Source organism: Syngnathus acus, unplaced genomic scaffold (genome assembly GCF_901709675.1).
Source record: "Syngnathus acus unplaced genomic scaffold, fSynAcu1.2, whole genome shotgun sequence".
NCBI classification, from domain to species: domain Eukaryota; kingdom Metazoa; phylum Chordata; class Actinopteri; order Syngnathiformes; family Syngnathidae; genus Syngnathus; species Syngnathus acus.
Genome location: NW_023590209.1, coordinates 15,814 through 31,120, shown reverse-complemented (window position 1 = coordinate 31,120; position 15,307 = coordinate 15,814). Strand labels below are relative to the sequence as shown.

At 48.9% G+C, this 15,307-nt stretch overlaps 1 long non-coding RNA gene across 1 annotated transcript; it reads right to left on the bottom strand.

Moving 5' to 3' along the window:
• Positions 1–8,883: 8,883 nt before the first annotated feature.
• LOC119118673 lies at positions 8,884–13,985 on the bottom strand. The gene is made up of 2 exons (XR_005096855.1): positions 13,847–13,985; positions 8,884–9,065 (listed from the first exon to the last, which is right to left on the bottom strand). It is a non-coding gene; the product is annotated as an uncharacterized LOC119118673 (long non-coding RNA).
• Positions 13,986–15,307: the final 1,322 nt, after the last annotated feature.

The window sequence follows — 15,307 nt, the reverse complement described above, 5'->3', positions numbered from 1 at the left end:
GCAAGCACCTTATTTCCTCTTTTCTTCACTTCTCCTTTCATAAAACCAATATTTCAAAGTTACACTTTTTACTCAACCATTTAAATCAGAAATCAAAGCCCTTGATTTTATGTTTTAACCTTTTTCTTAACACACCACTCGTGGTGGGCCTCTTTTCCTAATTGTGTGATAATATTGCTTGTTGCTGTTACAGAATATATTTCAGCCAAGCAAAGAAAAATAAAAAGAAGAAAAAATAAAATAAAAATAAAAACTCATTTGTTCTTTCCTTTCCAACAATTTTTAACACACCCCTATTCTTATACGGGTGGGCAGCTTAGTCTAATTCTGTGATAATATTGCTTTAAGCGGTTACAGAATATATTTTAGCCAAGCAAGTAAAATAAAAATACAAATAAAAACCATTTTTGTGCTTCCATGTGTGTCCCATAATCCGACCCCTCTTTCTCTTTGGTCTCCTGCACCGGTTTGGCTCCATCTTTTGGAGAATTTTGGAATTTCAGCTTTGCCAATTCATTCAATTTTCCCCCACTTAATTTTGCACCATCTGCTGTCAAAATTTGGAATGTCAGCCCCGCCAATTTATTACTGGGAGCAATCCATACTCACTTTATGCACCATTTGTTCCCCCCCCCCCACTCCATGTTACATGACACGGCCCCTTTGGATTGAGAAGCAGGTAATAAATCACCCCGTCCACAACCCACTTCATGAGCTAATCAGTCATTTCATCGTCGGAGATATTCACAACCTCAGCGGTTGTAGATGTAGGGCAGGTCGTTGTCCCATCCCCCTGTCTGGCGATCTCTGCAAGGGCGTTGATCAGGCGGGTCAAGCGATCAGAAGGGTCGTCGTCGTCCCTCCGAGCTTCCAACGTGAGGACTCTCAGCAGCGGAGGTGTCGAAGTCCCTGTGGCAGTACTCTCGGCGTCATTCTCATCGTCCGCCTCATCTCCGTGCCAATCGCGAGCCTCGACGTCGTCCTCAGACACAGACGGAGCCCCCGGTGGGGAGCCAGCCTGTGAAATGGGGGGAATGTCGCCGCTGGAGCCAGGATTCTCACGTCGACGGATGCCGTCAGGAGCTTGACGCTCCAAGCACTCATCGCATGGTACTCCGCACTCAACGAAGGTCCCATCCAGGGACCAATGTCCAAAACAGCGGTCCCGACGTGCAGGCCGGACAAGTCCCACCGGGGCCCCGTTGGGCTGCTCCATCCCCTGAGGCGAGTCGCGCCCTGTACGCGGGGTGTTGTAAAAGTCCGCAGACAGCCGCCGGTGAACCGGACTGACGGTCAAGCAGCGGCCACACTGTGAATGTGATGTGACGCATCGAGCGCCGTTCTGTTGGCGCCATGTCATGTGGGTTAGGGGCCAAATGGTGCCGTGAGCATCCCCAGCCTCCTCGAGGAGAACCGTACATGTAGACAGGGACCCTCTAGATGTGTCGAGCAGAGTTGCGGTGGACATTAAATCCGCATATCCCTCCCATCCGAGATGGTCCAAGCTGTACCGCTCCCCTTCCTTTACATAAATTCCGTCTGGGACTAGCCAAGCCACATTAAAGCAGGCCGGGTAACAACAGTCCCCCACATAAGCCTTTCCGATCACCCAGGCCAATTTCATACGGTTCACCCCGCATAGGACGCACTCCGGTGCATCCGCAACCCGGTGCACCATCTGGAACACATGGAAGCACAAATGTAATATATCAAATCATAAACCCTCTACCCGCCCTATGGCGCACAATAGGGGGGCTCCTCGGCTCCCCTCCTCTATCCGTAAGGGACGGGAGAGGAAAAAAGACAGAGTATGTAAAAAACCATGTCGTCATCACAAGTTGGTCCACTATGTCGCTCCAAAGCAACACTGACAATAGCCCCCATATTGTGCACCAGAGAATTAGTTTGGCCGTGCGCTTTTTCCACGTGACAGAGGAGCGAACATTTCGGTCCAGTTGTGACACTTTTCCAAGCACATGCGCGGCCAATCCTATCACTAATATTGCTTCTAGTATGATAACTCCAAATATGACATAGTAACAAAACATTGATCCTATTTCTAAAGCCATCCAAAGACAAAGCAGCACAATCCCCGCGATGCCTCTGGACGTTTTAGGATCCAAATATATTCGGCCGTGCATATACACGACAAAGAGACCCAAGCCCATCGTGTATATCTTGTACAAAAATCTCAAAAGCAAAACTTTGAGAATTGCCATTACCAAGATCACCGGCCTAGTCATTTGTCGCGGGTCCCATGACCCAGAACAGCAATAGGCCGCCCAGATGCTGAACAAAACCCAATATTGAGGTTCATTACTCACTTTTAGCGCTCCGGGCCTCCCCATTGGATTAATAAAAATACTTGCATTACTCGCCATGACTTCTCTTACTTCCCTTTTTTATCTTCCCTTTTCTGCTTGTTTGTTCTTATTTTCTGTTTGTCTCCCCGAAATCTCCAGTCACTGAGCTTCCCTGGCCCGAATGTGCGGCCACCGCCCGACCCCTTCTATTTAAGAAGAAATCTTGACTCCCCCTCCTGAGAGGGGTGTCATTCGCGTAGGTAGTGACGCCCCAATAATTGTCAGAGTTCGAAGTCTCTTGACATTTCCTTTTAAGGCAGTGCCCGCTACGATCGCGACCCCAATCAAAACGAACACCAATAATATCCCCGCCCCGGCCGATTTCAGCACCACTGTCAGAGCGCCAGTAATTACATCACCAATAACGCCTATCGCGGCGTCTTTAGCCGCTTGAAGTGCCGATCCGATCTTTTCAAACCAAGTACAGTCGTGAATATTTTTTCCATGGCCACACTTGATCCAATGTTCCCCGGGGGAGAAACATGTTCCATTATTAAAAATCCTATTTGGCCCTACCCAATCAAATCCCATAAACTGTCGGCCTTCGCAAAGGCTCTTTCGAAACGCCCGCCCTTCCGCAATCTGTATTAGAGCTGGCAGCCGATATGGAATTGACACAGGTCTACTCAGATTAAGCAATCCTTCATTTTGTAACCAAGTTTCACACGGCTGTCGGTCGCTAGAGGGCTGACGTCTCCACGTTTTCTGCGGCGAGTTCAACTCCCACAAGGCTCCTTCCACACTTCTGTATTTCTCGTCTTGATATTTGTCTGCACAATATTCTTTCCAATTAGGCAATGTAATACATTGTTCACGAGCCAGGGCCACTAGGCACTTTGTTTTATCAGTGTTACAAGTCATTGACCAAGGCCGAGGATTCACATAGATATAGGGGGAATACATGCCCGTGGGCCAAATATCAGTTTCTTTTGAATATACTGTCGCCATAAATTGGTATTGGACCCAATAATTTGTAGTTACATTTAAACAGGGTATCACCCATTGTTTCATTTCATACCCATTAAACCCCCACCACGTCTTCGCGGCAAATCTTGTGGCCACCTCAGACCATGCCTGTAACACCCCTTTAACTGTTCTGTTTGCCAAGAGACTGGTACAGTTGTGAACCCACCTTGTGCCCAAGACGGATCGTTTGATCTCATCCAGGTCACATCTTGGCGACTTTCCAACAGTCCAGTCCCTACCATGCAGATCAACATAAATCTTCCCCACTACACATTGGTCAATTTTGTCAAAGTCCCCCGGTATCACTGTAAATAAATCGTCAGGCGTGGGCACCCGCTGAACCCATAATTGTCTCGCGGACGTGTACAACCGGTGTCCCCCTTGGTACCTGGCTGGCACAGCTATTTCTCTTTCGACCTGCCACAGCCATGGCAACGATTCATTCAACCAAAACTCAAAATCCACCGGACCTTTATTAGGGTTGAACATCCTCCCTGTCTTTGTCGAGGCTGTGACAGGGGCCATCAATTTTTGGTACTTATACGCCCACATTATAACATGGTAATTGTCACTGCAAATTTGTCCCACACTAAAATAACACGGATCTAACCCACTATAAACCTTCTGGCAATCCCTAAACGCCGACGTCCTTTCGTCGGGCCGGCCTCGACGTACCCTGGTAAGCCGACGCTTACTGTTCGAATAATTTGGTGTTTTCTCACAAACTAAATCTAAACAACTCCAACACGGTTCCCAGCCGGGATAAGTACTGTGGCAAGTGGAGTTTTTCATCGGAGCTGGGAATGAGAATTCCTCCAGCCTCCTACTGCCCTTCTCCCAATAACCACCTTGAGATTCGGGCAACGGGACACACGAAGCATTACTATACCATTCTGCGTGCTTATTCCCCTCCTTGTAAATCCAATTCCTCTTAACAATTTTCCCCTCCAGCCTCATTTTGCAAATCAAGCTTATTGTCAGATTGGCATAATTTCTGGGTGCCATAAAATACCGAATATCACAAGCACTGATGCTGTGCCTGGCATGTCGTGTCCCATTTACGTGTTCAAATTGGTCGGAAAAAAGAGTCACTTCCCTCAAGATGTCCCTCTTCGTCTTATTCCGTTTGTCCTCCTGATTACCAGGGAGCGGAAATGCCCCTGGTTTGAACGGCCAAGCGGTCATCTTTCCTGGTTGTCGTAGCATCGTTGTCCAAAGCTGCCGCGCAGAAATGTCAGGCGCCGTGGAATCGTTCCATTCCACGGTGATGCTTTCAAACTCCACAGCCCAACAGGTCTGGTTGAAAAGCTGTGTTCCATCATATCTGACGTTGATCATCTCCATCAGGTCGTTCCGGGTCGTACTCATTCGAAGCGCGTAGCAGACCAGGACGCATGCCAAAATGACTGAAATAAGTACTGCCGCCAGCCAGTCCATCGCCCGGGACCTCCTCCTTGGTAAGGCGGGCCGAGGAGAGATGGTCGGCTTCCAATCAATTGTGTCCCAATCCACCGTAGGGTAGTCGAGCAGGTCCAGCGGCTCTTCGTAAAAAGGTGAGATTCGAGGAACCTCATAACCATCGTTCGCTCTGAAAGTTACTCCTTGCTCCTGACGGTGGACAGCATATCTCTCCACCGGTCTTGAGCTTGCTCTGTGGTCCGGTGGAGGAACCACCTCAGGCCAGGTGCCATCCAGGTTTGGCCCTGGATTATTCCTCCCGGAAGCTGCGTTCGCATAGATTGGCTCCAAAGTTATCCATTCCTTATTCACATATATTTCTTGCTTCTCTTCTTCCCGTCGTAAAGCCCTCTTTCCAAAGGCCGGATTGTTCCAGCCCTTTGCCTCGGTGTGTGTGACCCCTGGGTCGGCGAGGTCGCAGCCAGGAAGGACAGCCACGCAGTCCGGGAGAGTACGTGGTGACCCACCACCCTCCAAGCTCATTGTTCTCCTTCTCTTGGCTCCGTGCGGGTAGCTCATGGCTGAGCACTCCTCGGGGTCGAATGAAGATCTGGTACCTCTCCTTCTTGTTTATACAAGATTTCCTCCAGCCCCTCCTTCGTCACTGGCCACTCCCCTGTGACATCATCCAAGTCGGATGGGCACGCCTTCCACCTGTGGCCTCCGCAGTCCCTGCTGTCAGCCTCTTTCACTCTGGCTCCTACAGTCCATGTACAACACATTGTTATTATATATACATATTCACAAAAACAAATTCTTGTGGACTCCTTTATTCGTTGTCCCTGCCCGGGGAGTCTGGCCGACTCCACTGTTTAGTCAGCTCATCCACGGCAGCTCGTCGACTTTCCTCCCACCGCGGTGGTAGTGATTTGTCAAACCACAACGTGTAATAGGAAGCTGCTCGGGCCAACTCTGCTAATGATGTGTCAGACGCGGATGGCCCTGGTTCCTCAGGACTGGTATCCACCGTATCCTCTGACCTGTCGCTCTCTCGGCCGTCGACCCGTCCTCTAGTCTCGTAGGCTCTTCGCTTCCTCACCGCTAATATTGGACACGTCTTGAGGGAGCGGTGGCGGTCCGGTCCCCATCTGGTGCTTCCACTTCCATCACACCCAGGCGTAGGACACGCCTCAAGGGTCCCCGCATACACCGGACATGCTCCGAGCGAGCGGTGGGTACTTGACCCTGGTCGGGTGTTCCCACCCCCATTACAGCCAGGCATGGGGCAAACTGCCGGATATGACTTCGTCAAGCACTGGGAGGGGGACGGGGACTTTCCGGTTTGGTGACTTGCGCCACCGCCTTCTGCGTTTGGGCTCCTCGCTAAATTCTCCCCCTGGTTTGGTGTAGTTCTGGGGAGAGAAGTGGTTAAACCCCTTAAGTCTCCCGCCCCTCGTTTTTCAACGTCGTTTTCCTTAGTTATTATCGATTGAGGCAGACCCTCCTGCGTCAACTCCAGCTCCGGGCTCTCCTGACGTTTTCCTCTCTCTGGCGGCTCCAGGTCATTCATTTCCTCAACTGTTTCTTGAGGTTCCCTTGCCGCTGCTGCGGCCTCCTGTTCCCCTCTTTCTTCGCGAAGAGGAACCAGGATTTGCTCTCGTTCTTCTCTTGCTCCGCTGAGCGGAATCGAGACTTGCTCTTGTTCCGCTCTCGCTTGTCTTGGATCCCTGCGAATCGCCCGGACCAGGACTCCGGCGCCCATTATGGCGAAGAAATGGCTGAGACGTTTGGCTTCGAATGTCACTCCCAGCGAATATATTCCTTCATAGGGAATGATTGCCATTTTGACTGTAATCCCTACCAGTGCTGCCTCATCCTCATTCACCAAAAGGCCGGATCCGACTTTGTTACCAGGAGCTAAACAAAACATTCCCTTCTTCGTTACATACTGAAATCCTTTGTTACTCATGTCCAATACACTTCGGTAGCAATACATATTGCTCACGACTGTGTTGGTCTCCGTAGGGGCTGCCCCCACTGCGACCAACGGTGCGTCCTTGTACGCCACCAACTGGGCTATTGCCCGGGCCCAGGTGATTGGCTTCCAAGGCTCGTTCAGCAGGTCTCCTAATGCTGTGCAGCCCCCCTACTGGAATAATTGATGCCCGAGCAAACAAGGCCCTTTCATCGGCCTTGTCCGTGAAACAGCCGGCAGGCCGGCCAGCTTGCCCTGTCCAGGGCCAGCAATAGCCCAGGGCTGCATATAAATTCTTCATGGCCTGTTTGTGATCGTAAGCAGGCCAAGCTGCTCCCCCCAATACTGGATAGAGGGTTGCCAGGGGAGTCATGGCCTTGGTGATATGCCATCCTTGTGCTTCACCCACTCTTAATAATTTTCCCGTTGCCATGCGATCCAAACACAAGGGGCAATATGTCAGTATACCGCCGTCCCAAGCGCATGTACACGTGGCCACTTGTTGAGCCCGTGCATCTACGATTGGTCCGGTCTCCCACTGTGCAAAGACCACCATTCTTGCCAAGATGGTGATCCGACAAGGGTGGCACACCATGGCATCCAGCACTTTGCCTGTCCTCGTTCCTCAGGGCAAACTCCAAGTCTCTTACGTCGGTGGTCATATTTGATGGCATCATGAAACCTACTCCTGACCACCTAGTAGGCAACAAATTTGGTGTCGAACAAATGACACATGCTTCGTCGACCCTTGTCCAGCGAAAATGTTCCGGTCCATCGGGAGTGCCCCCCCTCTTGGCCAATTTCACTAGATTTAGGGCCGTTCCGGCTTGAATCCCATACGGCGACCGTCTTACGATGACCGCCCCTTTGTGCGCGGCCAAGCGCACGAAGGCCGGGAATGTACTGTAGTCGGTTGCCATATATCTTCTAAGTTACTTCTTGGTTTTAATTGGGTCAGCCGGTAACGGCTTCAGCTGTTCAACTCCCTGGATTCCTTTCCTCTTCAGTCGTACTGTGTTGTCATCCAAAACCGCACTGACTATGTCCAAGCAGTCGTACTTGGCCTTTACTGCAGTCTTGCTGTTCAGGTCTCTCGACTTGACCCACACCTTCTGTCCAACGCTGAACCGACACTTCTCTTTATGCTGGATCGAGCCGTCTTGGGTCCTGCCCACTTCCTGTGACACAAAGTGCCGTTGGTTGAGTTCTTCGGACGGGGAGGGCCGGCTGGCCCTAGTCCTTCCGTTCAGGTCTGCAACCAAATCAAGTAGTTTAGTACTCCATTCTTTCCCGTTTGCATTTTTTCCCAGCCAGGTTTTAACCAGCCCAATGGTTCTCTCTGCTACCCCGTTAGCCTGTGGTGTGTACGGAGGCGAATAGACTCTGATTATTCCCCGCTCACGACACCACTTGTCCACCTGGGCATTTTTGAAATGAGTTCCATTGTCTGTTCTTAATTCTTTGGGAATTCCTAGCCACATGCACCCGTCTTCCAGTGTCTTGATCACGCTGTTTGCGTTGGCTTTCCTTACTGCTTTTAGCCCGACATGTCCTGACATTGAGTCAACAAGCACAACAAGGTATTTCTCACCCTTAGTGCCACATATCCCCAAGGGGCCGGCTACGTCCATACAAACCGAGCCCCACGGCACAGTACTCCTGATCGTCAATCCGTCCGTGCGATGTCCTCGTCGCCCTGCGTTATATTTGTTGCACAGATTACAATCACGCAGGACCGCACGAATCGTCCTGTCAGGGACCCAGAGTTCCAGCATTTCTAATTCTTTTTGCGTAGGCAACGGACCCGCGTGGCCTAGTGCTTCATGTACTGCCGACACGACCTGCCTTACGCTCTCATCTGGGACCACTTTTCCGCGAGGGGTCTTGTCCCAGTTTTCTGCCCCTACAACTATTATTCTTCTTTCTTGGACGTATCGATCAACTTCATTATTTCCCTTCCAATGAGCTCCTTCTTTCACATGAGATCTTTGGTGGACGACATCAGACACATATTTAGCTGCAACTCAGCTATTTTCTTCCACACTTCATAGTGGGCCACTAGTTTCCCCTTGTGCCTTCAAAGCCATTTTCCACCCAAATGGCTAGGTCGAATTTGAGCGCTTGTGCACAATAATGGCTGTCAGTTACGAGTCTCACGCGTCCAGCGTGATTTTTCTCCGCTTCTAACAGTCCTTCCAGCACTGCCGTAGCTTCTCCTGCCTGCGCGCTGCCGGGTGTCCTACCTTTGCGGCGGCAACGCTCCTCTCCATTTTGTTTCAGAATAAAACCCCAGTGGGCATTCTGGTCTCCTTCCTTTTTTGACCCGTCGGTGTAAAGAGTCCATTCATAGGGCTTTTCTTTTTCTGTTTCTTTTGCCAATGTCTGCTTTTTGGTGGAGGTTGTTGTCGGGCCAATGTCCAAGTCGGGATCTAGTAGGATGTCCTCCCATCTTCCCCACCTGACATTGGTCGCTTTTGTGCTCTCGATTGTGGACTTCCGAAGAAAACGATGCACGTTACTTCCGGTTTGGACTTTGATACCTTGCCCTTGTGCCAGGTCTTTCAAATTGCTCCAGTACCTGGCCAAGATTGCAAGTTCTTTCTCCTCCTGGGGAAATCTCTTCTCGACACTGGAGAGGGTATAGGTCCACAAAGCCACTAAGCCAGCACCTTCGTTGCTGACCGTCACCATTGCATCATTTTCCTCGCAATGCACTTTCGCGACAAGTTTTGCTGTCAGACTTCGTGGCTCAAGCCTCACGGCTTCTCGGACGGCCTGTTTCAAGTTATTCAAATTGTGAGTGTCATTTTCTGACCACTGCCACTTCGCTGTTTTTTGGCTCTCCGGAGTTTTCTTCAAGCGCGCGTACAGTGGTCTTGCATGTTTCTGATAGTGGGGAACATGATCCCGCACATAGTTGCACAGTCCAAGTATTCGCTGCAACTCTGTCTCTGATCCCGGAGGCGAAATCCGTTCGATTTTTTTGTCGAAATCCTTCTGAGATGCCCAGATCCTCGGTCACCTGGAATCCCAAGTAATCCACTTGGAACCGGGCTAGTTGGCATTTCTTGAGATTCAGCTTCAGACCCGCAGCGGAGACTCGTTCCACAACCCTTTGCAGCAAGTTTAGATGTTCCTCTTCTGTGTCATTTGAAACAAACACATCATCAATATACACCGTGACATCCAAGCCATCCAAAACTTGTAAGACAGTTGATTGAAACACATTCGGGGAATTCTTGTATCCTTGCGGCAATCTTTGCCACACGTACGACTTCCCCCTGTGTGTAAATGCTGTTTTCCCTTGCGATGTTCTGGCTAGTCGTAATGAAAAAAATCCATTTGCCAAGTCAATGCATGACTTGTATTTTTTCACTCTCAGCGTCTTGAGGGATGCCTGGGGATTTATGAGGCTCGCTCGATTAGCCACCGTCCGGCGGTTAAGAGCTTTAAAGTTGATTACCGGCCTCCAGCCTCCTCCTGCCGCCGCTGGTTTCTTTACGGCCTGAATTGGGCTGTTGGTCACTGGATTAGGCTCTTCTCGAATGATGCCAAGCTGTAAGAGTTCCTTCACAATTGTTTCCATTTCAGCCACTGCTTCAGGGTTCAGGGGGGATATTGTCTTACAGGTGGATGAACTCCCCCCTCAATGGTGTGGAGTACTTTGATCCAAGGTCTCCACAATCGTTCTTGAAATGCGCCACGGCTGCTTTCTCCAATATTTTGGTCAGCCTCCGCTTTCCGTCCGGGGACAGATCGCTGTCTTGGACCAGTTGGCTCTTCACGGTCTCCACATCCACCGGCTTGTACCACTCATTAAGTGGCATAATTTTTGTCGGGCCCACACGGACTGCTTTTGCTCTTATCATTTCTAATCTTGTTTTTACTGACTGACGCTGGTGTTTCGGTTTCTTTAGATCCTCTGCGTCTCTCAAAGTCAATAGATTATGAGGCCCTTTGACCCAAACTATTCCTTTCCAAATTCCAATGGGCATATTAGTCACTGATCCATCTGCCACCCATCACAGTTAGGTGTCCTATTCTTTTAAGGCTTTGCGGGTCATTGACACCTCGGCTCCTGTATCCACCAAATATGGAGCTCCTTCGATTTCAGCGTAGAGGTTGTCTCCATCCCTGTAAACACCCGTCAGGGTGACCCGCGCCTCTTCTTCATTCATTTCCTGGGCCCCGCAGGGGCTGCAGCCTTGCGAGCCTCTGCCAGGGCCTTTCTTTCTTCTGGTGACATTTTGTCATATACTTCTTTTGCCACGTAACCTGTTGGATTTACTTTTCTATCCATTGATTTCGGCTTGACCTGGGTGTTCTGCTTCTGGTCATAATTAGACTTTTGCTCCTTCTCATAAGTTGGCCTTGGTGGTGGTTTCCGCCCTGCTTGCGTCTCCTCTGTGCGAGAGCGAGTACTGCCCGATGGACCTGGCTTTTGTCTCTCCATGTAGTGTTTTGTTACTCTGTCCCATTTCTTTATGGATTCTTCGATTCGTGCCAGAGTTGCCTCCGCACCCAGTTTCACAAAAGTAGTGTCTTTGTCCTCGGTGACTGCTCTCAAAACTCGCACATATCTGCTTGGGCTTACCACTTGCTTCAACTTATGCCACACATTCAACAAGGTGAGACCCTGTTTCAGTGCTTCTTTAGCTCTGGTTATATGCACATCTTCGTCATCTTCTTCGTCATCCACCCATCTTTGATAGGCTTCCTGCGCTGTCTCATCTCGGCCTATGGGCTCGGCTGTAATGTATTGCAGCCACATCTTTTTTGACAATTCTCCACCCGGACTTTCTTTGATTACTGGCCAAGTTGCCGATAAGTATTCTTTGACGCTTTCCTTCTGGTACTTAACGCGCACCATGCCTTTTAGGGTCTTAAAGGCTCTTGTTTCTCTTTCCATGTCGTTTGCGGCCATCCCTGTGTTATCCAGGTAAGTCGCTCCCATTTGCGTGGTGTTCGGCTGAGCCTGCTGGGTGGCGTTTGCAATTAGGTTGGTTTGTGTGGACATCGCGGGATTAGCAGTGTATATGTCCAGGTCATCGCACGCTCTCAGCTCTTCTTGAGCGGCATCATACACGCCCTGCTTCATCCTTCGCAATAGTACATCATACATTACAGTTACAAAGCCTTCTCTAAAATCTTTTGTCAAGTCGGTGTAACTTACTAAAGTATGGTAGGCTGGTGTGTTTAACACGTTCATTGCCTCCCTGTAAGTTAATTTCACCGGGATGTCTATATTCCTTTCTATCTTTTCCCACCAGGCCGGCGGGAATGGGTATTCTTTCTGCCTGACTTCTGGGATGTAGGTTTTCCTTCCATCCTTGGTTTCTACCCAACCGAATTGAATGTCCCTCGCCAGCCTTTCCGAGGCCTGGTAGATGCTTAGCACCGGCCGTTGTTTTTTGATTCCTTTCCGGGTTGCTCCTCTCACAACTCTCGGTGGTGGGTCATTTGGATCAGGAGGGACCACGGCCGACATCACAGAAGCCTGATTTTCTTCTTCAGAGACCACATCGTCGCTTGAGGTGGCGGCCTCCCTGTTTTCCACATCTCCATCTTCATTACGCCCTTCCTCGTTGGATGTAGGGTCGTGTTCAGTGGCACCAACCTCTGCGTTTCTTGGTTCTGTTTGCTGACGGGGTCTCTGAACCGTGGAGGGACGGTTCTTGGGAGTAGACGTCAGGCGTGCTCGGTAAGAGACACCTGTATCTTCTCGGGCAGATCTTATAACCACTCTCCTCCCTTTTCCTTGAGGCGGTTGTTTTGGTGGAGCTGGGCTCCCCGTTGGTGTTGGATTCGGCCCCCTTGGTCCGGTTATTTCCGTGTTGATTTCGATTGCCACTTCCTCCTCCTCATCTCCTGTGCTTGGCGATGGCGTCCTTGACCTTTCGGTGTTCCTTTGCGGTTCTGGAATAGAACTCAAGTCAGTTCCCCCTTCTCCTTCCGTTCGAACTGCTTTGCCCGAGGGATGGGGCAGGACTGCCACCGCGTGTTGTGTTTGCTGCTCCATCTTCTGTTCTTTCCGTGCCACCTGTAGTGCTTGACCGTAAGTGGCTTCCAGGGCTACCAGTTCCCTTTCTCTTCTTTGAGAGGCTGATATTGCCAGCACAAACTCCAGCCCTTCCACCGCTGTGATTGGGGTGGATATTTGCAGCTTATATGCACCAGCAATTGCCGTCTCTGCAATTTTCCATGACATTCTTCCGGATCTAATACCATTTACATCTGTAACTATTCTTCTGGCTCCCCTCTCGACGGCAGCATCCACCGCTTTCTCTAGGATTCTTGTCATCATCTTCAGGTAGTCCTGTTGGTTCAGGTCCGCCCGCCACTTCTGCACGAAGGCGTGTATTATCATGTAGTAGTTCGATCTTCCTCCACTTGTAAAAATGAAAGTAAGATCTTCCGGGTGATGCTCCATCTGCCGTCTCGCATCGTGCAGGTCTTCAATATATTTTTCACCGGCCATTAGTCTCAGCCGTGAATCAAAGGTTTGGTTCCATGCCCGGAATTTGTCGTTGGTGAAAACAATGAGGGCATCTCCTGTCAGTGACCAAATATCTCCGACAAATTGACACATCAGCACTCCATTTCCAACAATTACTTTCTTTGTTGATTCTTCTGGCAGAGACGGCAGGGGGTCTTTTCTGAAGAGGAGATTAAACTTCGGTGCATGAATACCTCCGCGCCGGGTGTCCCTGCCTCCCCAAACTTCCGCTGTGTCTCTGCTCGTGCCCAATCTTCCCTCCTCATTAGGCACTTCCTCTTCTTCCTCACTGGAAAATACTGGTCGATTGGTCTTTTTCTCTAAAATGCTTCTCATCTTCGCCAAATGTTGCATGCACTCATAATAGCGAGGCGCTGCCTTCACTTCCTCAGGTAATGGAGTTGCCAGCTCGCCTTTGATGCCAGCTTCGTTGGTCAACATTTTCACTATTGAGTCCAAATCTGTACTTGTGCTTATCAATTTTACCATATTACATTCCTCCACCATCTTTGCCCCCCATTCACACCAGTCGGGTGCTTCTCTTCTAGTGTAGCCCCTCTCAGGGTGGGCTGACACTATGATTGGTAATCCATCTTCTCCTGGTTGCTCGGCAAAAAATCTTCCATCTTTTTCGATGGCTTCTTTCACCCGCGTCGAGAGGCTTTCCGCCTCGATCGACGGGTTAGATCCCACTATGCAGTCAGTCCATTTCTGAGGCCACTTTTCTAAGCCTCCTCCATACAGTATCACACATACTGGTTCTTCATGTCGTCCTAAAGGGTCTGGATTAAACCCCTCGTGCCTGGTTCCTTCTGTAGGATAACCAGATTCGGGGTCTGTTCCTCTTATACCGCTAGCCATCTCTTTTAGTGAATAGCAATGTTTTCAGTTGTAGGGTTGAGCTGTCTCCTTTCGACTCCTTCCCGTGCGCAATCGGAATAGGGACGATACAGCTCTTAGTTACTCAGCGGCGCCTTTTGCGTCGCTTCTTCTCAAAACACCAATTCGAGAACTCCTGCCTCGCTTATTGATGCTCTCAACGGCGGGATGCACTTTTTTCTTTGTTCCTACTATCCCATCCAGTCACTCTACTGACAGGATTTTCTAACAAGGGTACATTCAACAGCAAATTGCAATTTAAACGTTATTGAAACGAACAAATAGTGACGGCCAATCCTCAGCCCGAAGCCCTTCTGCTTTCCAATTCTTGGGAACCCTCGCTCAACTTCAACTGTTGTCCTCAACGGATAAACAAAAACAAAAGAGCGAGTAGATACTGGGAAAAAGGAAAGAAAGAGAGAGAAAAGAAAAAGAAGAGAAAAATTATTAAAAAAAAAAAAATAATAATAATTTCTCTGTCCACTTTTGGTTTTAGTGATCACAAAAATTCTGTAATCCACAATGCGTCTGGAAACAAAAAAGTTGTAATCCTTTTGCGTTCAGGAACAAAAAATTTGTAATCCACAATGCCTCTGGAAACAAAAAAGTTGTAATCCTTTTGCGTTCAGGAACAAAAAATTTGTAATCCACAATGCGTCTGGAAACAAAAAAAGTTGTAATCCTTTTGCGTTCAGGAACAAAAATTTGTAATCCACAATGCGTCTGGAAACAAAAAAATTGTAATCCTTTTGCTTTCAGGAACAAAAAATTTGTAATCCACAATGCGTCTGGAAACAAAAAAGTTGTAATCCTTTTGCGTTCAGGAACAAAAAATTTGTAATCCACAATGCGTTTGGAAACAAAAAAGTTGTAATCCTTTTGCGTTCAGGAACAAAAAATTTGTAATCCACAATGCGTTCAGGAACAAAAAATTTGTAATCCACAATGCGTCTGGAAACAAAAAAGTTGTAATCCTTTTGCTTTCAGGAACAAAAAATTTGTAATCCACAATGCGTCTGGAAACAAAAAGGTTGTAATCCTTTTGCTTTCAGGAACAAAAAATTTGTAATCCACAATGCGTCTTGGAAACAAAAAAAGTTGTAATCCTTTTGCTTTCAGGAACAAAAAATTTGTAATCCACAATGCGTCTGGAAACAAAAAAGTTGTAATCCTTTTGCGTTCAGGAACAAAAAATTTGTAATCCACAATGCGTTCAGGAACAAAAAATTT